At 44.9% G+C, this 27,532-nt stretch overlaps 1 pseudogene; it reads left to right on the forward strand.

The window, feature by feature from the left end:
* Positions 1-11,196: 11,196 nt before the first annotated feature.
* LOC121042565 (ATP synthase subunit gamma, mitochondrial-like) lies at positions 11,197-11,884 on the forward strand (annotated as a pseudogene).
* The last annotated feature ends 15,648 nt before the right edge of the window (positions 11,885-27,532 follow it).

The following is a 27,532-nucleotide window of genomic DNA, read 5'->3' on the forward strand; positions in this document are numbered from 1 at the left end:
ACTGCTCAGAATATGGAGACAGGTGGGACTAAAAGTTGGGCCTGTTAGACTGCCTGCTGGGCAGCTTCCAAAACACACTAATTGTGGCTTCACTCTAATTGAAAGTGGCAGACTTGCATGTGCTTGCATATATAGAGCAAATAATTAGTGAGAGATGAGAGATGTTGCTCTAGAACAGGAAAAGACCTAGTATGCCATTATACCTATCTAAGTGCAGTGGATGGTTTAATGGCGCATAACTGATTTTTAAATTTTGGTAGGGGAATTTAGGGCCCCTAGAGGATCAGATGATACCCAGAAACTTGACAGATGAGACTAGACTTGGATCTAGAGGGGATTATTGCCCAACCACATTCATGTAGGTGGTTAGTGAGACTGGGCAAATAGGGCTATACCACTTCCCTTGAGGGATCTCCAAACATCATGTCATCAATATAATGCCAAAAATGGCACTTTTCAAATTGTGATATATTCAAATCCTGATAGAAGAATTTATGTGAGACTGCAGAGTGGTTTAAATATACTATTGGGATCTATGTAAATGTATATTGAGCTCCTTCAAAAATTAAAGCAAATAGGGCCTGAGATACCTTTATGATATAAACAGAATATATCAGCAAGGTCAGTGACCACAAAGGATGCTTATTGGACCTAATATATGTTTTCAATCAATTCTATGATATTAAGAGTTGGAACCTTGATTTGGGAAATCTGAGCATTGAGATTTCCATAGTCAGTAGTCAGGTGACATTCATTAATGGCTGGCTTAACTATAGGCTAAATAGAGCCATTGAAATGGTAAATTGTGGGATTAATAATTCCTTCAAGCATATTTTTAATGACAGGGTGTAGATCTTCAATGCTTTATTTAAGAATTTAAGTTGAGGGGTGCCTGTGTGGCTCAGTTGGTTAATTGTCCAACTTTGGCTCAGCTCATGATCTCATGGCTTATGAGTTCAAGCTCCGCATTGGGTTCTGTGCTGACAGTTCAGAGCCTGGAGCCCACTTTGGATTCTGTATCTCCCTCTCTCTCTTTGCCCCTACCCTGCTCATGCTCTATCTCTATCTTTCAAAAATAAATAAACATTAAAAAAAAAGAATTTAAGTTGGTAATGTGGAGTGTTTACGATCTTGACCAGGGGAAGATGAGATACCAGAGGCCATTTGGCAAATCCCACCAGGAAAGCCAAGAACTTGGGCTTGTTTGAGTGGTATGGCATCATGTCAATGTATCCGTATGTATAATTAAAAAATAAAAGAGCCATATGGGTGGCTCAGTCGATTAAGTGTCCAACTCTTGGTTTCAGCTCAAGTCATGATCTCAAAGTTCATGGAATCAAGCCCCGAGTTGGGCTCTGCACTTTCTGAGTGGAGCCAGTTTTTGAATCTCTCTCTCTGTCTCTGTCTCTGTCTCTGTCTCTGTCTCTCTCTCTCAAAAACAAACAAACAAACAAACAAACAAACAAACAAACTTAAGACAAAGAAAAAGCCAGGTAGACATCACCAGAGGTATCCATTAAAAAGTTACATCCAAATGGGTGTGTTCATCTTTGATTGTTTTACTGGAGTAGGTAGAGAGATCTCTATTGGGGGAGCTACAGAAATTTTCTGGAATGGCAATAACTTGAGCCCTGGTGTCTTATAGGGCCAAAAAGCACTGTGCACTTTTATTGTCCCACTGAACCACCAGTGTAGTATAAAGGTGATTATCCCCAGGACATGGGACAGGCTCCAGGGAGCTACTAATTTCCTAGAATAGGTACATAGGTGCTAACAATCCTGGAGGTTATGGAAGGGGTCAGAGGAAGTGGCAGTGGATGGGTTAGACCCAGAATGGTTAGTGGGTGGCTGTGGGACAAGAGAATGTATGGCAGAAGGGGTTATAAGCTGTTAGAATGCTAGTTTCAGAGCCTGGAGTTAAGAGACTGGCTGTTTAGAAATTCAGTGACCAGTAACTCAAAATTTTGTAACTCAGTAAAGGTTGCCTGTGTGTTCTCATAAGGGGCAAAATTAGGTTAGAGGTTTATTGGAAAAAGAATGGGGACCCCTTTCCACTGAGAGAACTTTGTTGGAGGGACCTTCCTGGGGAAGTGGTAATGGAGGGGCAAGAGGCTGAAGTAACTGGGTGTCTGGATAAGAATCTCCTCTACATCTGGCAGCCATGTCAATGTCTTCCAGTACCTTTTGGATGGTTTTGGCAGTCCTAATAAAACCCAGTATTGATGTCCTATAATTAAGAGTAGAACCCTGTAAAAATAGTTCTCTGTACTGAGAGTAAAGTGGGTCTTCTTCATGGTTAAAAATAAGAGAGATGGATGGATTGTGGGAAGATGGCAGTGTAGGAGGACGCTGGGCTCACCGCGCGTCCTGCTGATCACTTAGATTCCACCTACACCTGCCTAACTAACCCAGAAAACCACCAGAAGACTAGCAGAATGGAGTCTCTGGAGCCAAGCGCAGATGAGAGGCCCACAGAAGAGGGTAGGAAGGGCGGAGAGGCGGTGCACGTTGCACGGACTGGCAGGAGGGAGCCCGGGTGGAGGGGAGGACTACCGGTCAAGCAGAGCCCCCGAGTCTGGCTTGCAAAAGTGGAGAGGCCGGATGGAGTGTGTTCTGACAGCAAGCGCGACTTAGCATCTGGGAGGTGGTAAGTTAACAGCTCTGCTCAGAAAATGGGAAGGCTGGAGGACAAAGGGAGGGAGAGTTGCTGAGCCCCAGGAGGACAGAGCTCAGTTTGGCGGGAAACAAAGGCGCTCGCTAGCGCCATCTCCCTCGTCCATCCCCCAGCCAAAATCCCAAAGGGAACCAGTTCCTGCCAGGGAACTTGCTTGATCCTCACAAATACCCAAAGCTGTGCTTCTGCAGAGCCACCCCTCAACAGAGGGTCTGACTCCCTCCGGCTGCCACAGGGCCACTCCTGAAGTGGATCACCTAAAGAGAAGTGAGCTAAGCCTGCCCCTCCTGCCCCCGTGCACCTTGCCTACCCACCCAAGCTAATATACCAGATCCCCAGCACCAGAAGCCTGGCAGTGTGCAAGTAGCCCAGATGGGCCACCCCACCCCAGTGAATCCCACCCCTAGGAGAGGGGAAGAGAAGGCACACAACAGTCTGTAGCCCCAGCGGTGGGATGGGGGCAGATATCAGGGCTGACTGTGGCTCCGCCCACCAACTCCAGTTATACACCACAGCACAGGGGAAGTGCCCTGCAGGTCCTCACCACTCCAGGGACTATCCAAAATGACCAAATGGGAGAATTCCCCTCAGAAGTATCTCCAGGAAATAACAACAGCTAATGAACTGATCAAAAAGGGTTTAAATGATATAACAGAAAGTGAATTTAGAATAATGGTCATAAAATTAATCGCTGGGCTTGAAAACAGTATAGAAGACAGCAGAGAATCTCTTCCTACAGAGATCAAGGAACTAAGGAACAGTCAGGAGGAGCTGAAAAACGCTTTAAACGAGATGCAAGATAAAATGGAAACGTCCACGGCTCGGATTGAAGAGGCAGAGGAGAGAATAGGTGAACTAGAAGATAAAGTTACGGAAAAAGAGGAAGCTGAGAAAAAGAGAGATAAAAAAATCCAGGAGTATGAGGGGAAAAGTAGAGAACTAAGTGATACACTAAAAAGAAATAATATACACATAATTGGTATCCCAGAGGAGGAAGAGAGAGGGAAAGGTGCTGAAGGTGTACTTGAAGAAATAATAGCTGAGAACTTCCCTGAACTGGGGAAGTAAAAAGGCCTTGAAATCCAAGAGGCACAGAGAACTCCCTTCAGACGTAACTTGAATCGATCTTCTGCACGACATATCATAGTGAAACTGGCAAAATACAAGGATAAAGAGAAAATTCTGAAAGCAGCAAGGGGTAAACGTGCCCTCACATATAAAGGGAGACCTATAAGACTCGTGACTGATCTCTCTTTTGAAACTTGGCAGGCCAGAAAGAGTTGGCACGAGATTTTCAGTTTGCTAGACAGAAAAAATATGCAGCCGAGAATCCTTTATCCAGCAAGTCTGTCATTTAGAATAGAAGGAGAGATAAAGGTCTTCCCAAATAAACAAAAACTGAAGGAATTTGTCACCACTAAACCAGCCCTACAAGAGATCCTAAGGGGGATCCTGTGAGACAAAGTACCAGAGACATCACTACAAGCATAAAACATACAGACATCACAATGACTCTAAACCCATATCTTTCTATAATAACACTGAATGTAAATGGACTAAATGCACCAACCAAAAGACATAGGGTATCAGAATGGATAAAAAAAACAAGACCCATCTATTTGCTGTCTACAAGAGACTCATTTTAGATCTGAGGACACATTCAGATTGAGAGTGAGGGGATGGAGAGCTATTTATCATGCTACTGGAAGCCAAAAGAAAGCTGGAGTAGCCATACTTATATCAGACAAACTAGACTTTAAATTAAAGGCTGTAACAAGACATGAAGAAGGTCATTATATAATAACTACAGGGTCTATCCACCAGGAAGAGCTAACAATTATAAATATCTATGTACCGAATACTGGAGCCCCCAAATATATAAAACAATTACTCATAAACATAAGCAATCTTATTGATAAGAATGTGGTAATTGCAGGGGACTTTAACACTCCACTTACAGAAATGGATAGATCATCTAGACGCATGGTCAAAAAAGAAACAGGGGCCCTGAATGACACATTGGATCAGATGGACTTGACAGATATATTTAGAACTCTGCATCCCAAAGCAACAGAATATACTTTCTTCTGGAGTGCACATGGAACATTCTCCAAGATAGATCATATACTGGGTCACAAAACAGCCCTTCATAAGTATACAAGAATTGAAATTATACCATGCATACTTTCAGACCACAATGCTATGAAGCTTGAAATCAACTACAGGAAAAAGTCTGGAAAACCTCCAAAAGCATAGAGGTTAAAGAACACCCTACTGGGGCGCCTGGGTGGCGCAGTAGGTTGAGTGTCCGACTTCAACCAGGTCACGATCTTGCGGTGGGTGAGTTCGAGCCCCGCGTCGGGCTCTGGGCTGATGGCTCAGAGCCTGGAGCCTGTTTCTGATTCTGTGTCTCCCTCTCTCTCTGCCCCTCCCCCGTTCATGCTCTGTCTCTCTCTGTCCCAAAAATAAATAAACGTTGAAAAAAAAATAAAAAAAAAGAACACCCTACTAAAGAATGAGTGGGTCAACCAGGAAATTAGAGAAGAAATTAAAATATGTGTGGAAACAAATGAAAATGAAAATACAAGAATCCAAACGCTTTGGGATGCAGCGAAGGCAGTCCTGAGAGGAAAATACATCACAATTCAGGCCTGTCTCAAGAAAAAAGACAAATCCCAAATACAAAATCTAACAGCACACCTAAAGGAAATAGAAGCAGAACAGCAAAGGCAGCCTAAACTCAACAGAAGAAGAGAAATAATAAAGATCAGAGCATAAATAAACAATATAGAATCTAAAAAATCTGTAGAGCAGATCAACGAAACCAAGAGTTGGTTTTTTGAAAAAATAAACAAAATTGACAAACCTCTAGCCAGGCTTCTCAAAAAGAAAAGGGAGATGACCCAAATAGATAAAATCATGAATGAAAATGGAATTATTACAACCAATCCCTCAGAGATACAAACAATTATCAGGGAATACTATGAAAAATTATATGCCAACAAATTGGACAACCTGGAAGAAATGGACAAATTCCTGAACACCCACACTCTCCCAAAACTCAATCAGGAGGAAATAGAAAGCTTGAACAGACCCATCACCAGCGAAGAAATTGAATCGGTTATCAAAAATCTCCCAACAAATAAGAGTCCAGGACCAGATGGCTTCCCAGGGGAATTCTACCAGACGTTTAAAGCAGAGATAATACCTATCCTTCTCAAGCTATTCCAAGAAATAGAAAGGGAAGGAAAACTTCCAGACTCATTCTATGAAGCCAGTATTACTTTGATTCCTAAACCAGACAGAGACCCAGTAAAAAAAGAGAACTACAGGCCAATATCCCTGATGAATATGGATGCAAAAATTCTCAATAAGATACTAGCAAATCGAATTCAATGGCATATAAAAAGAATTATTCACCACGATCAAGTGGGATTCATTCCTGGGATGCAGGGCTGGTTCAACATTCGCAAATCAATCAACGTGATACATCACATTAACAAAAAAAAAAAAAAAGAGAGAAAAACCATATGATCCTGTCAATCGATGCAGAAAAGGCCTTTGACAAAATCCAGCACCCTTTCTTAATAAAAATCCTTGAGAAAGTCTGGATAGAAGGAACATACTTCAAGATCATAAAAGCCATTTATGAAAAGCCCACAGCTAACATCATCCTCAATGGGAAAAAACTGAGAGCTTTTTCCCTGAGATCAGGAACACGACAGGGATGCCCACTCTCACCGCTGTTGTTTAACATAGTGTTGGAAGTTCTAGCATCAGCAATCAGACAACAAAAGGAAATCAAAGGCATCAAAATTGGCAAAGATGAAGTCAAGCTTTCACTTTTTGCAGATGACATGATACTATATATGGAAAATCCAATAGACTCCACCAAAAGTCTGCTAGAACTGGTACATGAATTCAGCAAAGTTGCAGGATACAAAATCGATGTACAGAAATCAGTTGCATTCTTATACACTAACAATGAAGCAACAGAAAGACAAACAAAGAAACTGATCCCATTCACAATTGCACCAAGAAGCATAAAATACCTAGGAATAAATCTAACCAAAGATGTAAAAGATCTGTATGCTGAAAACTATAGAAAGCTTATGAAGGTAATTGAAGAAGATATAAAGAAATGGAAAGACATTACCTGCTCATGGATTGGAAGAATAGATATTGTCAAAATGTCATTACTAACCAAAGCTATCTACACATTCAATGCAATCCCAATCAAAATTGCACCAGCATTCTTCACGAAGCTAGAACAAGCAATCCTAAAATTCATATGGAACCACAAAAGGCCCTGAATAGCCAAAGTAATTTTGAAGAAGAAGACCAAAGCAGGAGGCATCACAATCCCAGGCTATAGCCTCTACGACAAAGTTGTCATCATCAAGACAGCATGGTATTGGCATAAAAACAGACATATAGACCAATGGAATAGAATAGAAACCCCAGAACTAGACCTACAAACATATGGCCAACTTATCTTTGACAAAGCAGGAAAGAACATCCAATGGAAAAAAGACAGTCTCTTTAACAAGTGCTGCTGGGAGAAGTGGACAGCAACATGCAGAAGGATGAAACTAGACCACTTTCTCACACCATTCACAAAAATAAACTCAAAATGGATCAAGGACCTGAATGTGAGACAGGAAACCATCCAAACCCTAGAGGAGAAAGCAGGAAAAGACCTCTCTGACCTCAGCCGTAGCAATCTCTTACTCGACACATCCCCAAAGGCAAGGGAATTAAAAGCAAAAATGGATTACTGGGACCTTATGAAGATAAAAAGCTTTTGCACAGCAAAGGAAACAACCAACAACACTAAAAGGCAACCAACGGAATGGGAAAAGACATTTGCAAATGACATATCGGACAAAGGGCTAGTATCCAAAATCTATAAAGAGCTCACCAAACTCCACACCGAAAAGCAAATAACCCAGTGAAGAAATGGGCAGAAAACATGAAAAGACACTTCTCTAAAGAAGACATCCAGATGGCCAACAGGCACATGAAAAGATGTTCAACGTCGCTCCTTATCAGGGAAATACAAATCAAAACCACACTCAGATATCACCTCACGCCAGTCAGAGTGGCCAAAATGAACAAATCAGGAGACTATAGATGCTGGCGAGGATGTGGAGAAACGGGAACCCTCTTGCACTGTTGGTGGGAATGCAAATTGGTGCAGCCGCTCTGGAAAGCAGTATGGAGGTTCCTCAGAAAATTAAAAATAGACCTACCCTATGACCCAGCAATAGCACTGCTAGGAATTTACCCAAAGGATACAGGAGTCCTGATGCATAGGGGCACTTGTACCCCAATGTTTATAGCAGCACTCTCAACAATAGCCAAATTATGGAAAGAGCCTAAATGTCCATCAAGTGATGAATGGATAAAGAAATTGTGGTTTATATACACAATGGAGTACTACATGGCAATGAGAAAGAACGAAATATGGCCCTTTGTAGCAACGTGGATGGAACTGGAGAGTGTGATCCTAAGTGAAATAAGCCATACAGAGAAAGACAGAAAACATATGTTTTCACTCATATGTGGATCCTGAGAAACTTAACAGAAACCCATGAAGGAGGGGAAGGAAAAAAAAAAAAAGAAAAGAGGTTAGAGTGGGAGAGAGCCAAAGCATAAGAGACTCTTAAAAACTGAGAACAAACTGAGGGTTGATGGGGGGTGGGAGGGAAGGGAGGGTGGGTGATGGGTATTGAGGAGGGCACCTTTTGGGAAGAGCACTGGGTGTTGTATGGAAACCAATTTGACAATAAATTTCATATATTGAAAAAAAATAAAACCAAAATAAAAATAAAAATAAGAGAAATGATTGAGCTTGCAAAGATGGCAGAGTAGGAGAACCCTGAGCACAACCCATCCCATATTTACAACTAGATATCATCCACATTCAAGTCAATAACCTTAGGAGTGATCCAAAGACTGGCAGAACTACACGAGTAAATACAGAGAAGAATCTGCATCTGAAACCTTATGAAGGTCAGAAAGGTATAAGAGTGCTGTGTGAAGGAGGGAAGGAGCTAGCTATGAGTGAAGAAGGCAGAGAAATGGACACTTGAATCATGGAGCTCACATGTGGAAGACCAATCCCTATAACATTTGGCTTTAAAAGCCAGAAGGGCTGGGAGGTGGGGAGTTAAGATGACAGAAAAGCAGGGAAATCCTAAGTTTGTCTCATCCCTTGAACACAGCTAGATAGTTATCAAATCATTCTGAACACCAAAGAACTCAATTAGAGGTTTGAGAGAACAAAAACTGCAAGTCTGCATGTAAAAAGGTGAGCATTTCCTGGAAAGTAGGAGGTGTGGAGAGTTGATTTGTGGGAGAGAAATCTGCAGGTATGGTGGCATTGAGGAAGCCTGCTTACGGAGGCTACCACAAAGTATTATAAGCAGTGGAGCACAAAATCTGAACTTTTAGAAGTCAGCTACAGTAGGGGATGTATCTAGTTTAAAGGTGCTCAGGTGGAGAAGTGGGGAGGAATCCCAGGAGTGACAGCGTGGTCTGAGGATCCCCTGTATCACAAGAAAGACAGGTGGCCCCAATGTGCTATGCTGTTTCTAGGCATAGGAGTGGGTTACTGGTGCCCACAGGGGGGCCAGATTTCTGCTCTGTTTTTGACATAAACCGTGAACTATTGGGCAGTCCTGTGACCACTTACTTCACATGGGCTGGCAAAAACGTGCTGAGACCCTCCCCCAAAGGAACAGAGTGGATCCACACCAGGCAATCCCTAAAATTTGGAGTTTTGAAACTCAGTAGTGCACCTGAGATAAATAAAAAAAAGCTTGGATACAGGCAAGGTGAATGCAGCGTTCTGATGAGAACTGGGGATACAAGAGGGGTGATTGATTTCTCTTCTGTGACCATTTCCTAGAGAGTGGCGGGGCGGGGCCACTCTCCAGAGCTGGAGGGGGGGGCATCCATGTTCATCCTCCCCACTAGCACTGAAAAACTTCAGGAAACAAAACAGCGCCACCTAGTGGAGGCTGGAGCCGCTTACACTAAAACCCACACCCTGCACCCTGGAGGCACATTTCCACTGAAACAAATCAGCCTGAGAATCCATGCAGCAGGCCCTCCACCAGAAGACCAGCCAAGCAACTTGCCTACACCAAGAGGCTGAGTAATATTCCATTATATATATTAAAATAAATAAATGAACTTAAAAAAAAAAACAGATGAACATAGGGAAGGGGAGGGAAAAATAAATCAAGGTAAAAAAAAAAAAAAAAGAGAGGGAAGGGTGCCTGGATGGCTCTGTCAGTTAAGTGTCTGACTCTTGACTTCATCTCAGGTCATGATTTCATGGTTCCAGAGTTCAAGGCCCACATTTGGCTCTTCACTGACAGCACAGCGGAGCCTGCTTGGGATTCTCTATCTCCTTCTCTCTGCCCCTCCCCAATGAGCTTTCTCTCTGTCAAAAATATATAAATAAACTTAAAAAAAAAAAACAGAGAGAGGGACAAGCCATAAGACATTCTTGAGTATAGAGAACAGACTGAGGGTTGATGAAAGGGAGATGGGTGGGGGGGATAGGCTAAATGGGTGATGAGAATTAAAGATGGCACTTGGGATGAGAACAGAGTATTATATGTAAGTGATGAATCACTAAATTCTGTTCCTGAAACCAATGTTCCACTATATGGTAATTAACTTGTATCTAAATTGAAAGAAAGAAAGAAAGAAAGAAAGAAAGAAAGGAAGGAAGAAAGAAAGAAAGAAAGAAAGAAAGAAAGAAAGAAAGAAAGAAAAGAATGAAAGCTTAGGCTTATAACCTGCAAAAAACATTCTATCTGTAATCAAAAAACTTCCATGAAACAAAAACCCAGAGCCAAATCGCTTTACAGATTATTTCTACCAAATATTTAAAGAAAGTTAATGCCATTATTCTCAAAGTAATCCAAAAAAAAAAAACATAAAAGAAAGGAAAACTTCCAAATTCATTCTGAGTCCAGCATTGCCCTGATACCAAAAGCAGATAACAACACCACTAAAAAAGAGAACCACAGAGGCCTATCTGAATGACCTTCATCATGTCTGGTACGACCATGTTCTCTCAGATGAGCATCACTGGGCTATTGGCCTGGGCTGTGTAGATGCAATGGATCCAAGTTCAAAATGGCAACTTTAAAATGTACTGCCTGTAGGGTTAAATTGTAGGGCTAACCTGTAGCCTTGAGAAAGAACAGCTTTGTTTTGACACGATAGGTTAAGAGATAACAGCCTTGTCCTATCAATCAAGGGGACAAAAGTTCAAGGAAAATCAACTGGATTAGAGTTTGATTGGATTGGGGCAAGGGCATGTTGAGAACTTTGAAAAAGTGGCACCGGAGGCAGGGTCAAGGAGGTCAACTGGTTGTGGCTTAACGGCAGAAGGTCTGAACTGTTTCCACCCCCATCTGGGAACTATTTCTTTGTTCTGTTCCCAGGTGATGATAAGACGAGGTGGTTGGCTATAAAAACTCTGTACACAGGCTGTTCCAGGCCGCACTCTTATTAAGAGTGTCTGTCCCGATCGGTCGGCCTTGCCTCTCATTGCAATAAACTTTTGCTGTGACTGTCACTGGTACCCGTAGCATTGTTTCAGGAGTTGTGTGGATGCAACATTGCCAGGTAATTAAAGTCAATCAAAAGCATCCAGAAAATTACCAAGTCTATGAAAATGGTTCCAGCAGCAACATATACCCAAGCAGATAGGGAGCTAAAACCAGCTCAAGTGTATTGAAGTAGGATCTTTGGCCCTCTATGAAAAAGCTGATACTTATTAAGGTGCCTGAAGACAAGAAGAAACACCTTCTTATTGATATGTCCTCAGATTGAGGGTTCTGTGGTAGTATTCATTCCTCAGTTCCTAAACAGATGAAAACTGAGGTGGCCACATTCACAGCAGCGGAGAAAGAAGTTACACTTGTTGGAATTTGTGGTAAAATCACCAATATACTTCATAGGACTCACTCTGACAAGTTTGTGGTGACCTTAAAAGAAGTGGGAAGAAAACTTCCTGTGATTGGAGATGCATCTGTCATTGCCCTTGAATTACTAAATTCCAGGTATGAATTTGGTGAAGACTATATCATCTTTAATCTGTTTAGGTCTGTTATCTCCTACAAGATAGAAGAAAAGGTCATCTTGTCCCTTGATATCATTGCAAGTGCTGAGAGCACTTCTTGAAGAATGGCCTTAGATACTTCCCCTAGGTTCTTAGTTGCCCAAGAAGACAGTTCTGTGGGAAGGAACAAGTGTCCCTTGTTCTTCAGAAGTGAAAATCAGTCTCTCATAAATGCTACCAGCCTGGTTCCCAGTAGATCAGGAAGAGAGAGTAGAACAAAGAAAGTATGGTTCCTAAGCAACTCTTCAACACAAGGGAAGAAAGAGTTGAAGACTCACCAATGAAGAGTGCTGCTCAACATACAGTTATCTGATCCCTTGTGGTCACAAAAAAAGTTATTGCTGGGTGGACTGGGGAGACTCTCAGGCCCTGAGCTCTCCACCCAATCTGCTCCCTGGGACTTCATTGGAAGATTGTGGTCTCCTGGCAAGAAAGAATTCAAGAATGGACCAGACAATGGTTGAGCAGTGCAAGTGAGAAAGTTTATTAAAGTGAGGGCACACTTAGAGATGTGAGAGCAGGCGAGCTTAAGGGAGAGCTGTGCCCGGGGTTTGGGTCTTGTATCTTGTATTACAGTTGTTAACTCAGAGGTAAAACAATTATTATTTGAGGAGAGGATTACTTTGAGAGCAAGGTTTCTTTCCTTTTCTCCATTACTTGGTCAGGGTTTCTGCCCTTCTTTGAATTGGCCTGGGTAGTTTCATCTGGCTTTTTTGTAGGATTGTTTGTGGAATGTGGCAAACACAGGTTGCTAACTTTCCTAATAACGGGCCTTGACTGACCTTTTGATGGCTTCAGGCGTCCTGTTAAAGCCTAATTAACTTCTTGCTTTAATGACAGGAAGGAAAATCCTGTAGAGCCATATATTTGTACCAGGGTTCACTCTCCCCTTACCTGGGTATTTATTGCCTGCCACTGAGCCCATCCTTCCATCACAGCGATTCCTGCTAAGGCTCACAGAGAATGGAAAACATTAGATTTGGATATCTCTTATTGGCAAATTTGGCATGGTCCAATGAGTTTATTACTTCTATGACCATAGTGACCCAAAGATCCTCTCTATTTTTTTTTATTTTAAATCCAGTTAATTGCCAGTGTTTTATTAGTTTCAGGTGTACAGTATAGTGATTCAACACTTCCATAAATCACCCAGTCCTCAACATAAGTGTACTCCTTAATCCCCATCACCTATTTAACTCAACCTTCACCCCCTCCCCTCTGGTAACGATCAGTTTGTTCTCTATAATTAAGAGTCTGTCTCTTGGTTTGTCTCTCTCTCTCTCTCTCTCTCTCTCTCTCTCTCTCTAATACCCTTGTCTCATTTGTTTCTTTTTTTTTTAAGTTTATTTCTTTATTTTGAGAGATGTAGAGAGAGGGCGAGCTGGGGAGGGGCAGAGAGAGGTGTGTCGGGGGAGAGAATCCCAAGCAGGATACACACTGTCAGTGCAGAGCCCAATGCTGGGCTCAATCCCATGAACTGTGAGATCATGACTTGAGACAAAATGAAGAGTCAGATGCTTAAATGGCTGAGCCACCCAGATACCCCTCATTTCTTTGTTTCTTAAATTCTAGACATGAGTGAAATTGTATCTTATTTGTCTTTCTCTGATTGACTTATTTCATTTAGCATTATGCTCTCTAGTTCTATCCTTGTCATTGCAAGTGTCAAGATTTTATTATTTTTATGGATAACTAATATTCCAGTGTGTGTGTGTGTGTGTGTGTGTATGTGTGTGTGTGTGTGCCACATCTTTGTTTTTTTTTTCAAGTTTTTAATTCCAGTTAACAGTGTAATATTAGTTTCAAGTGTACAATATAGTGATTCAACACTTCCATACGCTTCCATATGTATGTTCCATACAACAACAATATGTTGTTCCATACAACAAGTGCACTCTTTAATCTGCATCACCTATTTAAGCCATTACCCCACCAACCTCCCTTCTGGTAACCAGCCACTTATTCTTGATGGTTAAGAGTCTTAACTCTCTCTCTCTCCCTTTGCTCATTTCCTTTTTTTCTTAAATTTCGTGTATGAGTGAGATCATGTGGTATTTGTTGCTCCTCTGATTGATATATTTTGCTTGTCATAATACTCTCTAGCTCCATCCATGTTATTGAAAATAGTAAGATATAGATAGATATATAGAGATATAGATATATGGATAGATATATCACATCTTCATTATCTATATTATATAGATGATAGATAGATAGATAGATGTGATATATATGTGTGTGTAATGTATACATGTATATATATATATGTATACATATACATATACATACACATATACATGTATATACATATACGTATACATATACATATACATGTATATGCATATGTATATGTATACGTATATGTATGTGTATATGTATATACTCTGTCCCAGGGGACATATTGGGTGGAGAGCTCAGGGCCTGGGAGCCTCCCCAGTCCACCCAGCAATATCTTTTTTGTGACCACAAAAGGACCAGATAACCGTACATTGAGCAGCACTCTTCATTGGCGAGTCTTCAACTCTTGCCTCCCTTGTGCTGAGAGTTGCTTAGGAACCATATTTTCTTTGTTCTACTCTCTCTTCCTGATCTACTGGGAACAATAGTAGTCTGTTAGTATTTATGGGACACTTATTTTCACTCCTAAAGAATAAGGGGCACCTGTTCCTTCCCACAGAAAGGTTTTCTTGAGCAACTAAGAACCTAGGGGAAGTATCTAAGGTCATTCCTCCAGAAGTGCATTAGTCCCATGGGGAACTCCCTCTCATGGTAATTAATTTCTGGTGACCCAGGCATGCACACACACTCTGAGTACTCCAGTACTCCAAGCCCCCCTGCTTATTTCAGACTTCCAGTAGGAGAAACTGAGACACATAAAAGAGTGATTCATGGCCATTCATATGAGTGATGCTTACAAAAAGCACCCTGAGATCCATCACATTGATCCCTAGGTGACTCTTGATATTCCCAGTCTATCTCTATCTCTGCAAAAATCTCTCTTAGTTATGGGACACTCTGACCACCCAGATGCTGACCCTGGGTCTAGCTTCAGCCATTTCCTCTCATACCTTTCTGAACTATCCTTTGTTGAAGGTGGGCCACTAGGACCTGTGAGATGTTTTGCCACCTATAACAAAGGTCTTGCAAGAGGGCCAAGTCAGACTGTTGTATCTGTGTAAGATAATGTAAAACAGGCTATAAACTGTTTTACTCCCTGAAAAAGGACCCCACTTATTGAGATTTATCCCTGTGGGTCTGTCTTAGTTCGCACTTAATTAAGTGTAATGCAACCCAAATAATTCAGGGATAAAGAGAGAATTGGAAGATAGAGGTTAATTTCACCAGAACTGACTGCAAAGTGGGAGAGATCAAAAGATACCAATAGAAAAGTAAGAAATATTTAAACAATCAAAAAGACCCCTGCCTTTTGGTGGCAGTTGTTTGCCACCAATTGTTGAACACCTGATCAGAACAAGGAGAATGGGACATTCAGAGATCTTAGAGTCATGATGATGCCCATTCCTGAGGGATTTACCCCAGCATGTCAGGGATAATTGTTCAGCATCATCTATACTGAGGTCTTCAGGAAGCCTTCTTCTCTCAGGGCCAGAAGGTGTTAAGATAAAGCACAGACTTTGGGATTCCAGGACTGGCAGGGCCATCACACAGCATGCTAAACACAGCTGTGATTACAGGGTGATGTGTGGACAGCAGGTTAAGGACAGCCATGGTCCACTCATCAGTGGAACTCTCTGAAAGAGATCCCACCTGAGATCCTACCAAGTTCATGATAGAGATATAACTCTCTTTGGAAGAATAGAACTCAAGTCTTCTATTAATGGGAGCCCTTATTCACTTGCTCCTTTTCTTATTACAGGAGTCAACTCTCTCCCTGAAGACAATGGGAATTTCCACCTCTATCCCCAAATACTCCCGGGATACATTTTGACATACTAAGATCAGCTCTGATTAAAAAGCCTAACATGGAAAATTCTTATCTTCTTTTGTAACACTGTTTGGCTTCAGTATAAGCTAGGGAATGGGGAAATCTGGCTGGAAAATGGTAGTCTTAACTATGACACTATATTGCAACGTGATCTTTTCTGTAAGCAACTAGAAAAATGGGTAGAAATCACTTATGACCAGGCCTTTATGGTCCTCAGGGATGACCCTAATAAGTATAAAACATGCACAGTGAGGAGGGGTCATTTAGAAATTGGTCCCAAGAAAGGAATTCTCACAGTTGCTCCCCACAAGGAACAACCCAAGACCAAGAGTGACACCCCAGATCCATCAGCTCCATCAGAAGCAACTACTCACATCAACCACATCAACCAATCTATTCTCCTTTACCATATTCATGCCAAGAGAAAGACCTCTTCTGCCCCCTACATGGAGTTGTGGGTGGACCTCAGGTGACCACAAGAGTATATGTTCCCTTTTCAATGTCAGATTTCAGGGAGTGCCGTGAGCAATTAGGCCAGCTTTCTGAGGATCCCAGCAAATGTACTAGGAATTCAGGAACCTGACTCAGTCTTTTGAATTAACCTGGAAGGACTTTATGGTCAATCTCTTTCATTGCTGCCAACACAGAGGAGCAATTCCACATCCTGGCAGAAGCACGAACCTTGCAGATGCCCTTCATGCTTCCTAGCCTATCCAATAGGAATGATGGAAGTACCTCAAATATACCCCTATTTGAATTATCAGCTTGGGCAGCAGGGACCACATGGTCTATGCCTTTTGGAGGGCATGAAAGATGTTATCATCTGTTGGGGTCATTACTGAGGATGACGAGCTTATACACAATGCTTGGCTAGCTAAAATGTAACACAGAAATTTCTGATGGGCTACATTTAAGCTTGGGAGGGGCTTGGGTCTCTTGGAATGTCAGAGGCTTGTAACTTCCCTGATTGCAGAATGCCCAGGGGCCAGCCCTCCCAGAAGTTTCTGCAGTCCTTGGGGAACTCGGTTATCTATACATTGTGTACAAAGTTTAGCAAAACAATAGGACATATAGACACTTGCCTTTGGCTCTGATTTGATTAGTTTCTTGTAATTGCTCACCTTTAAGTCATACACCCTTTATTTCTGCATGCCTAAAAAGTTATATGCCCTCTGTACACAACAAGCCAACTGAGATTTGTGACTGTCCCGGCACTGCAATAAGTGAGAATATGAGTGAGGCTAATGGGTCTTCTTCATCTGCAAACGTTGACCCCCATGCCTTCTCCTCTCTTTCGTAGCAAAGTGTGGAGTAATGTTTCATCCACTGTTTCAGTGTTTGCTGGCCATTCCCAGCAATAATCAAGCCAGTGAATTATTACAAGGTTAAGGAAATCACCCAAGACCCTGAAAGAGTGGACCTATGCCAGCTGACTCCATCTTGTTCTGTGTCCTCCACCTTGAGTGACTATGTCCCCGACATGCCCCCTTTCCGGGAAAATTGCAGAAACCTCAGACCACGCCTCCTCCCCTTGAGTAACCTCCCGCTCACTGTTCAAACTTCCTGATCAAAACACACCCAGCAACCTGCCTAATGGGACTCCGACCCTTCCCCAGCCAATCGGCTGAGGCCACGACCCTTCCCCAGCCAATCGGCTAAGGCCACAGCCATTACCTCACCAACTGCCCCTAGACCCCTATAAAACCTTTGTGCTTTTGAAACTCGCTGCTCTCTTTGGCATCTCACCGCTCCGTCGGTGCAGGTAGGGGATTGAGCTCGAGCTAGCTTGAATAAAGGCTCTTCCCTTTTGCATTGGACTCAGCTCTCTGGTGGTCTTTGGGAATCATGAATTCTGGGCATAACATTTGGGGGCTTGTCCCAGGATCCCCAAGACCCCTGAAAGACCCCCAACCCGGACAGCCTGACTGGCCACGGTTAGTGTATGTTCCTTCCGTCTTTTCTGTGTGAGCTCATTTCTGAAATTCTGGTAGAGCCCAGCGTGGTCTAAGTGGACACACTGGAGGACCACGGGCCGGGAGTTTCGGAAGATGTTCTGATGCTCCCTTCTGGAGGGACGTGGATTCCCCTCAAAGGTCTGACATGAGGCGGGTCGCTCCCTCTGGTCAGCGTGAGCCCATCATCTAGATTTCAGTTTTGCTTCCACGGAGTTGGAAGACTGTTTCTAGGGGCCCTCTGTTTGTCTGTTTCTGTGTTTCTCTGTTTTGTTCTGTGGACTTACTGGACGGACATTATGGGACAGACTCAGACTACTCCTCTAAGTATTATGATTGATCACTTTAAGGATGTCAGGGGAAGAAATAACAACCTCAGTGTGGAAATCTGAAAGGGTCGGTGGCAGGTGTTTTGTTCTAGCGAGTGGCCAGCTTTCAATGTCGGATGGCCACCAGAGGGGACCTTCGACCTCCCTACCATCCACCGAGTCAGGAGTATCATCTCTAGGCCTAAGACGGGCCATCCTGATCAGCTCCCTTACATTATCACTTGGCAGGACCTTGTAGAAGACCAACCCTCTTGGCTTAAGCCCTTCCTAGCCCCACGCCCTCCAGAGCCAAAACGCATTCTTGCTTTTCAGGGGACAGAGAAGAAGGACAACAAGAAAAGTCTTACCAGCCTTTAACACCCCTCTACCCTGTCCTACGTGGGGGGGGATTGAAGAAGAACTCATTTTTCCTCCCCCATATAATCCCCCTAGGATGCCAGAAGAACACCATCCTCCCCCTCGGGGGGAGGCAGACGCTGTTCCGAGAGCGGGAGGCGGAAACGCTCTAGTGGGAAGCCCGCCCTTTACCAGACAAAGGGCTCAGAGGGAGCAGTCCGCCTCCACCACTGACTCCACTATTCTGCCCCTGCGAGCCACCGGACCCCCAGACATGGAGGGGAATCAGCCCATCACTATTGGCCTTTCGCCACTAGTGACCTCTACAATTGGAAAGCTCAGAATTCTAAGTATTCTGAGAAACCGGCAAGGCTTATTGATTTATTAGATTCTGTTCTTTTTACTCATCAGCCCACGTGGGACGATTGCCAGCAGCTTTTGCAGGTCCTGTTCATGACTGAGGAAAGAGAAAGAATCCTCAATGAGGCCCGAAAACTAGTTCCAGGTGCAGACGGGAATCCCACCACCAACCAGGGTCAGATAGATGCCTCCTTTCCCTTAACTCGGCCCCAGTGGGATTTCAACATGGCAGAAGGTAAGGAGAGGCTCCAGGTCTACAGCCAGACTCTGATGGGGGGGCTCTCCAAGTGGCTGCTAGAAAGCCAACCAATTTGGCCAAGGTAGGAAATGTACAACAGGGAAAAGATGAATCTCTGGCTGCCTTTTTAGAACGGATCATGGAGGCATTCCGTACCTGTATCCTCATGGATCCAGAAGCTCCGGAAAGCAAGGCAGCTGTTATCATGGCCTTTGTAAACGAATTGGCCATAGACATTAGGAGAAAATTGCAGAGAATAGATAGAATAGGAGATAAAAGTCTGCAGGACTTACTGGTGGTAGCCAAAAAGGTATATAATAACCGGGAGCCTCCTGAGGACAAGCAGGCTCGCACCATGGCAGCTGCCAGCAGCTAGCAGACTCGAGACCTGGCCAGATAATACTAGCTACCACTGCTGACTCCCCCGAGGAACAAGACAGCCGTCTCTGGCAGCTGGCAGACGACGCAAGAAAAGGTAAAGGAACCACCGGGGGGGGGGGGGGAAAGCAGAGGCTGCAGAAAGATCTGTGCGCATACTGCAAGGAGATGATAGAGCATTGGGCCAGAGATTGTCCGAAAAAGGCCAGCAGGAAGGGAAGCAAGACTGATCGAGTAAAAGTCCTAGACTTAGATGAACTGAGTGATTAGGGGAGTCGGGGTTCAGACCCTCTCCCTGAGTCCAGGGTAACTCTTAGGGTGGAGGGGACCCCTGTTGACTTCCTCGTTGACACCGGAGTGCAACATTCGGTCCTCCGCACTCCACAAGGAAAACTAGCCAGCAAGAAGTCCTGGGTACAAGGGGCAACTGGTATGAGCCAGTATTCATGGACTACCCAAAGAAAGGTAGATTTGGGGCTGGGCCGGGTATCCTGCTCCTTTATGGTAATATCAGAATGCCCCTACCTGCTGTTAGGATGGGACTTACTGACCAAGAATGGAGCTCAGATAACTTTCAGACAAGGGGGGCCTCAGGTCACCGATGACAGGGACCACTCCATCCAGGTCCTGACCATGAAACTGGAGGATGAATACCGCCTCCACCAGGAGGCGCTCCCAAGAGAGGATAATATAGACAGATGCCTACAAGAATTCCCCTCGGTTTGGGCAGAGACGGGGAGGGGGGATGGGGGGCAGGGAAGGGACTAGCCACTCACAGAACCCCGGTCCTGGTAGAGCTCAATCCAGGAGAGAGTCCGGTAAGGATCAAATAATACCCCATGTCTCAGAAGAAGGGGATCCAGCCACACATCCAGAGACTACGAAGCCTAGGGGTACTAGTTCCTTGCCACTCTTCCTAGAACACCCCCCTACTGCTGGTCAAAAAGCCTCACACAAATGACTACTGACTGGTACAAGACCTCCAGGAAGTAAATAAGAGGGTCACGGACATACACCCAACTGTTCCCAACCCATATACTCTCTTGAGTTCCTTGGCGCCCTGCAGGGTCTGGTATACTATACTAGATTTAAAGGACGCCTTCTTCAATCTGCCGCTGGCACCCCAGAGCCAACCCTTGTTCACCTTCGAGTGGCATGATCCGGAGGAGGGCTACAGTGGGCAACTCACCTGGACACGGCTACCTCAGGGATTCAAAAATTCACCCACCATCTTCAATGAGGCACTACACGAGGACCTGTGTGAGTACAGAAGGGAGCACCCTGGCCTCACCCTCCTACAGCACATAGATGACATCCTGATTGCTGCTGACATGGACAAAGACTGTGAGCGAGGGACCCAGGACCTGCTGGCTACCCTGGGGGCCTTAGGGTACCGGGCATCCACGAAGAAGGCTCAGATATGCAGGGAGAGGGTAAGTTACCTGGGATATATCCTGGAGGGCGGACAGCGGTGGTTATCAGATGCCAGAAAAAAAAAAAAAAACTGTCCTAAAGATCCCTACTCCCACCTCCCAAAGAGAAGTAAGGGAATTCCTAGGATCAGCTGGCTACTGCCGCCTCTGGGTTCCAGGTTTTGCTGGGATCTCCAGGCCCTTATATGAAGCTACCAAAGAGGGGAAAACATTTAAATGGGCTGAAAAAGAAGAAACTGCCTTTAATCAGTTAAAAAAGGCCCTCCTAAGTGCCCCAGCCCTGGGCCTGCCAGACATTACGAAGCCCTTCCACCTCTTTGTAGATGAACATAAGGGAATAGCAAAAGGGGTTCTAACTCAAGCCTTAGGCCCCTGGAACCGCCCAGTGGCTTACCTGTCCAAGAAGCTAGACCCAGTGACTGTCGGCTGGCCATCATGCCTAAGAATTATTGCAGTGACAGCACTCCTAGTCAAGGACGCAGACAAACTGACCCTAGGACAGGAGATCTGGATCACGACCCCACACACCATTGAAGGGGTCCTGAAACTGCCTCCTGATAGATGGATGAGCAACACACATATGACTCATTACCAGAGCCTCCTACTCAACCCTCCATGGGTGTGGTTCCACCCCAGTACGGCCCTCAATCCTGCAACCCTGCTGCCCGACCTGACCTAAGTGCTCCACTACATGACTGTTGGAATACTGGAGAAAGCACATGGATTCCAGACAGATCGACCAACTGGCCCCTCCCCAATGCTGAGGCTACTTGGTTCACTGATGGCAGCAGCTTTGTATGGGATGGACACAGGTATGTGGGTGCAGCGGTGGTCACCGAAATGAACACCATATGGGTGGAGGCTTTACCCTCCAGAATGTCAGCCCAGCGAGCAGAACTCATAATCCTCACCAAGGCGCTGATGCTGGGAGCTGGAAAATGGCTTAACATCTACACAGACAGACGTTATGCATTTGCCACAGCTCATGTTCATAGGGCAATTTATCAGGAGAGGGGGTTACTGACGGCAGAAGGACGGACTATAAAAAATAAGCAGGAGATACTTGACCTGCTTACGGCCTTATTATGGCTTCCTGCCAGGCTAGCCATTATCCACTGCCAAGGTCACCAGAAAGCTGATAACCCGGTAGCTAGAGGTAATCAAAAAGCTGACCAGGCAGCCAAGGCAGTAGCCCTTACTTCAGTCCCCACCATAACCATACAATTACCAGACCCGGGGACCCAGTTTTACCAGACCAGCCCAAATACTCCCAGGAGGAGTTACAGCAGATCAAGAAACTCCCCATGGCCCAGGAGATAAAGGGATGGTGGTATACACCTAACAAGGAGCTAGTGCTGCCAGACTGGCTCAGAGTCTCAGTATTAGAGTGCATGCATCGGTCTACTCACATGGGGGCCCGAAAATTAAAAGACTTAATCCGACATGCGACCTGCTGGAATCAAGATTCATCAACAGGACACCAAAATAGAGCAAGTTGTATCTGCCTGCAAGACCTGCCAACTCACCAACGTGAGAGCCACATCAAATTAAAAAGGAACCAGGCTCAGAAGCACCATACCGGGAGCCCAATGGGAGGTCGACTTCACTGAAGTCAAACCAGGAAATTATGGTTATAAATATCTTTTAGTATTTACAGACACCTTCTCTGGCTGGGTGGAGGCATACCCAACCAATCATGGTACAGCTCAGGCGTGGCTAAGAAGCTACTGGAAGACATCTTACCCAGGTATGGTTTTCCTGCCATGATAGGATCAGACAATGGACCAGCTTTTATCTCGCAGGTAATGCAGGCAGTAGCCAAGGCGGTGGGGGCAAACTGGAAATTACATTGTGCTTATAGGCCCCAGAGCTCAGGACAGGTAGAAAGAATGAATAGAACTCTAAAAGAGACCCTTACCAAATTAACCATGGAGACTGGTGGGGACTGGGTAACTCTCCTACTGTACACCCTTTACCGGGTTAGGAACACTCCTTACACCTTGGGTGTTACTCCCTATGAGATCATGTTTGGCAGGCCACCCCCTATTATTCCCAACCTTCAAGCTGAACTTCTTGCTGAGTTTAAAGATCAAGAACTTTTTCTTTCCTTGAGAGGGCTCCAGAGGGTGCACAAGGACATTTGGCCACGCCTCTGTGCCACCGAGAGACCCTCAAGCCGTGCTGGAAGGGACCCACATCATGGTGCTGACAACCCCCACCACTCTCAAAGTAGAAGGCATCCTGACCTGGGTCCACACCCACATTCAGCCAGCAGACCCCTCCTCAATCCGGAAGGACTTTGTCATGCGATGGGCCGTCAATCGGGATCAACACAACCCGCTCAAGCTCAAGCTACAGCGCATTCAACCCACCTAATATTGGTAACTCTGTTAGCTCTGCTTGTCACTGCTCATGCTGCTGAGAGTCCCCATGCCCCCCAGAACATCACCTGGCAGATCATAGAAACCAGCTCGGGGACATAATCAAACTTCCCAGAGCCACCCCAGGGACACTTGGTTCCCAGAACTTTGCGTAGACCTCCAAACTCTGCTCCCCTTGTCACCATACACCCCCGGATTCCATGCGCAGAACCTTTATTTCTATGTCTGCCCTGGCCACTCTTGCTTGAGCACATGCGGGGACACGGCTGACTACTTTTGTGCCTCCTGGTCATGTGTCTCAATGGGGCACATCTGGTGGACCCCACCATGCAACAGAGCTCATTGTGGTAAAGCGGCCCAGTGGCCCTGACCACCATATGTCTGGGGGCGCAGTAATCCCATAGTTATATCCTTTACAAGTCAAGGTAAAAAAACAACAGGATGGGAGAGTGGAAAAACCTGGGGACTCAGGAGATATGACCGGGTTAGGCCGGGAGCCAAAGACAAGGGAGTGTTATTTACTCTCCGAATGCAAGCGACTTCCCTTACCCAGCAGTCCCCCACAAGGGTAGGACCCAACCAAGTACTAGTTCCCTGACCTGCCCCTGCCCAGATGGCCATGCCCAGAAACACCCAGGCCCCAGCCATACGGCCCTCCACATCCCCTGTCCCTACCAGAGCATCACCTGCATCTCCTGCCCCAGGTCACAATTTACTATCTGGTGCAAACCTCCTGTGGAGCACAGTTGTTGGAGCATACCACATAATAAACACTTCTAGGCCCAACCTGACCAAGTCCTGTTGGCTCTGTCTAGATGTCCGGTCCCCATATTACGAAGGTATTGCCATTAAAGGCAATTATACAACAGCCTCCAACTCTAGCTCCTGAAGATGGCAGCAGGCTACTACTGCAAGACTAACCCTCCAGGCGGTAACAGGGCAAGGCACTTGTATAGGCCACGTACCCCCCGAGCAGTCACATCTCTGTAATGAAACCCAAACAGTCCCCAGGAAGACAGTGTATCTACTCCCTCCCAAAAATGCATGGTGGGCCTGTTCCAGAGGCCTTACTCCCTGTGTCCACTCCCAGGTCCTTAACTCCTCAAAAGAAAGCTTCTGCATACTCGTGGAGTTGATCCCCAAGTTGGTATACCATTTGGGGGGAGAAATACTTAACAGGTTAGGCTCTACTAACCCCCGAAGTAAAAGAGAGCCTATTACAACCTTAACTCTGGCTGTGCTCTTGGGATTGGGATTAGCGGGGGCAGGGACCGGAATATCCTCAGTCGTCATTCAGGACAAAAACTACGGAACGCTAAGGGCAGCCATTGACTTAGACATAGAAAGAATTGAAAAATCAATTTCTCATTTACAGGAATCCCTTACTTCCTTATCAGAAGTAGTACTCCAAAACAAAAGGGGATTAAATTTATTATTCCTGCAGCAAGGAGGACTATGTGCAGCCCTAAGGGAAGAATGTTGCTTCTATGTTGATCACTCGGGGGTTGTAAAAGAATCTATCGCCCTCATAAGGGAAGGGCTGCAAAAACGGAAGTTAGAGAGAGAACAATCTCAGTCTTGGTATGAGTCTTTGTACAACTGGTCTCCCTGGTTAACTACCCTCATCTCGGGCCCTTGCTGGACCCCTTGCCATCCTGCTCCTACTAGTAACCCTCGGACCCTGTTAATCAACATACTGGTCCGGTTTGTCAGGGACTGCATGGAGGCCATCTCCAACTAATGGTCCTCTGTGCTCAGTGCGAGCACTTAATAACAGAAGAGAACAAAATAGAAATGCAGTCATCCCATGATTGGGTCCACAAGCTACATGACAAGGGAGGGAATGAAAGAGCGGACCTACGCCAGCCGACTCCATCTTGTTCTGTGTCCTCCACCTTGAGTGACTATGTCCCCGACATGGCCCCTTTCCAGGAAAATCGCAGAAACCTCAGACCATGCCTCCTCCCCTTGAGTAACCTCCCGCTCACCCATTCAAACTTCCCTATCAAAACACGCCCGGCAACCTGTGTATTGGGACTCCGACCCTTCCCCAGCCAATCAGCTGAGGCCACAGCCATTACCTCACCAACTGCCCCTAGAACCCTATAAAACCTTTGTGCTTTTGAAACTCACTGGCTCTCTCTGGCATCTCACCACTGCATCAGTGCAGGTAGGGGATTGAGCTCGAGCTAGCTTGAATAAAGGCTCTTTGCTTTTGCATCAGACTTGGCTCCCTGGTGGTCTTTGGGGATCGCAAATTCTGGGCACAACAACCCATGCAATAATCCTGTCCTTTTCTAGTCTTGCTTGGTGGAAAGACTACAAAAATCCTCTAATGTAGACCCAGACACTCCAGAAAAGCAATTATCCTGGGGACCCTCTTCATAAGCCCATCAGCCCAGATATTTTTAGAAAGCTCCAAAAGATGGCTTTAGGGCCCCAACTACCTTTAACCAGCTTGTATATGTGACTTTCTCTGTCTTCAAATCGAGATCAGGCTGAAGAAGAAAGGAAGGAACAAAGGCAATGAAGACAGACTAAGGCTTTTAGCCACTGCCATTAGGCTGCCTGACCACCTCACAGCCACCCAAACCAACCCCAAAGAAGAGCACAAGGTAAAGGAGCTTGTTTCTCCTGTGGGATCCCAGCCCACTGTAGACAAGAATGCCCTCCAAACTATCCTCCAGTAAAGTGTCCTGCCCTCTATTTGGGTGCAAAGGGCATTGGAAGAGGGACTGACCTCATGTCTGAAGGCAATCAAGATATGATTCCTTACCAGTTATTGCCCTGAATGACTGATGGGGCCTGAGTTTCCTGCTGGCTCCCACGAAAAGCATCACCATTTTGGGGAGGAACCATAGGTAACTCTTGATGTGGCAAGTAAACTTGTCAGATTTCTGAATAACATGGGATCTAGCTGCATATTCAGTCCTTACTTCCCATTCTGGATCCTTGAACTCTGAATCATGTTCTATTGTTAGGGGAGAGGGAAAGCCAAAATCAAAATATCTCACTGAAACCCTACCTTCTTTATGGGTAAATTATCTCATAACTCAAAATTCCTGGCCATACCAACATGCACAAGCCCTCTGTTGGAAAAGGATTTTTTATCCACCCTTGGAGATACTATCAACCTCCCAGAAACAAAGGGCCTCTTCCTAGTTAGCTTGTGTCCCCACCCCCAGGAAGACCCTTTTGATAATATTGCACCATAAATCTAAGACTGAGTCAATTCCTACATGTGGGACAAAGGAATTCCAGGGAAAGCAGTATTTGCAACATTTGCAAAAATTACCTTAAAGAACAAAACTACTTACACCTGCAAACACCAGTACCTCATTAAACCTCAAGCCCAACAAGGTTTCCAGCCCTTAATAGAAAAGTTCCTAAAACATGGCCTCCTAGTTCCATGTCAGTCTCTCTGTAATTATCCAATCATACCAGTTTTAAAACCAAGTAGGGAGTACCAGATGATCCACGACCTCCAAGCTATAAATGAGGCTGTCATTCCCATACACCCTATTGTGCCTAATGCCTACACTCTCCTGACCAGATACCTGAAGGTATCACTTGTTTCACAGTCCTGGATCTTAAAGATGCCTACTTTTGCATACCCTTATATCTAGAATCTCAATACTTGTTTGCTTTTGAATGTACTGACATCTATCAATGTAACTCAATAGTATGCCTGGACAGTCCCACCACAGAGCTTTAGGGACAGTACCCTCCTATCTGGTAATGCTCTTGCCAGAAAACTCAGAAAGTTCACTTTAGCCACTGGAGTTCTCTAACAATATGTAGATGATATACTCAATCCATAGCCCCTCCAAAGAAATATCAGATAAAAACACCATCCTGATTCTAAACCTCCTGGGAGAATAAGTGCATAGGGTTGCCCCAACACAGGCCCAAATTTCCACTGGAACAGTGACTTATCCCATGATTCTATGTGCCCCTCTCAACCATCTTCTTATTTGTAGACATCCTTCTCACAACATACAGGGGCCAGTGTTTACCCAATGGCTTGAGGGTTTTTATGGATTGATAACCTTGAACATTGGGCAGTTGCACCCTGAGGCATGTAGTTCCCAGGAGTATGCATAAATAATTCTACCTGACCTCACCCTAAAGCCTGGAGGGCAATAAGCCTTAATGTCTGCAATACCAGGTACCATGCTGTGTTAGCACCTTGGAAGGGTTTGCACATAATGAAACCACGCTACAAAATCTTACAGCAGTGTAAGATAGACTAGCTTTCACTTTCACCACATCCACTTTCTCAGATCTCTCCAAGTCACACCAATCTTTGACCAGTGTGGTTATGGGCAATGGCTGGCTTTGGATTACTTATTGGCTG

The sequence above is a fragment of the Herpailurus yagouaroundi genome, unplaced genomic scaffold, assembly GCF_014898765.1.
Source record: "Herpailurus yagouaroundi ecotype Mexico unplaced genomic scaffold, PumYag 185, whole genome shotgun sequence".
Lineage (NCBI taxonomy): Eukaryota > Metazoa > Chordata > Mammalia > Carnivora > Felidae > Herpailurus > Herpailurus yagouaroundi.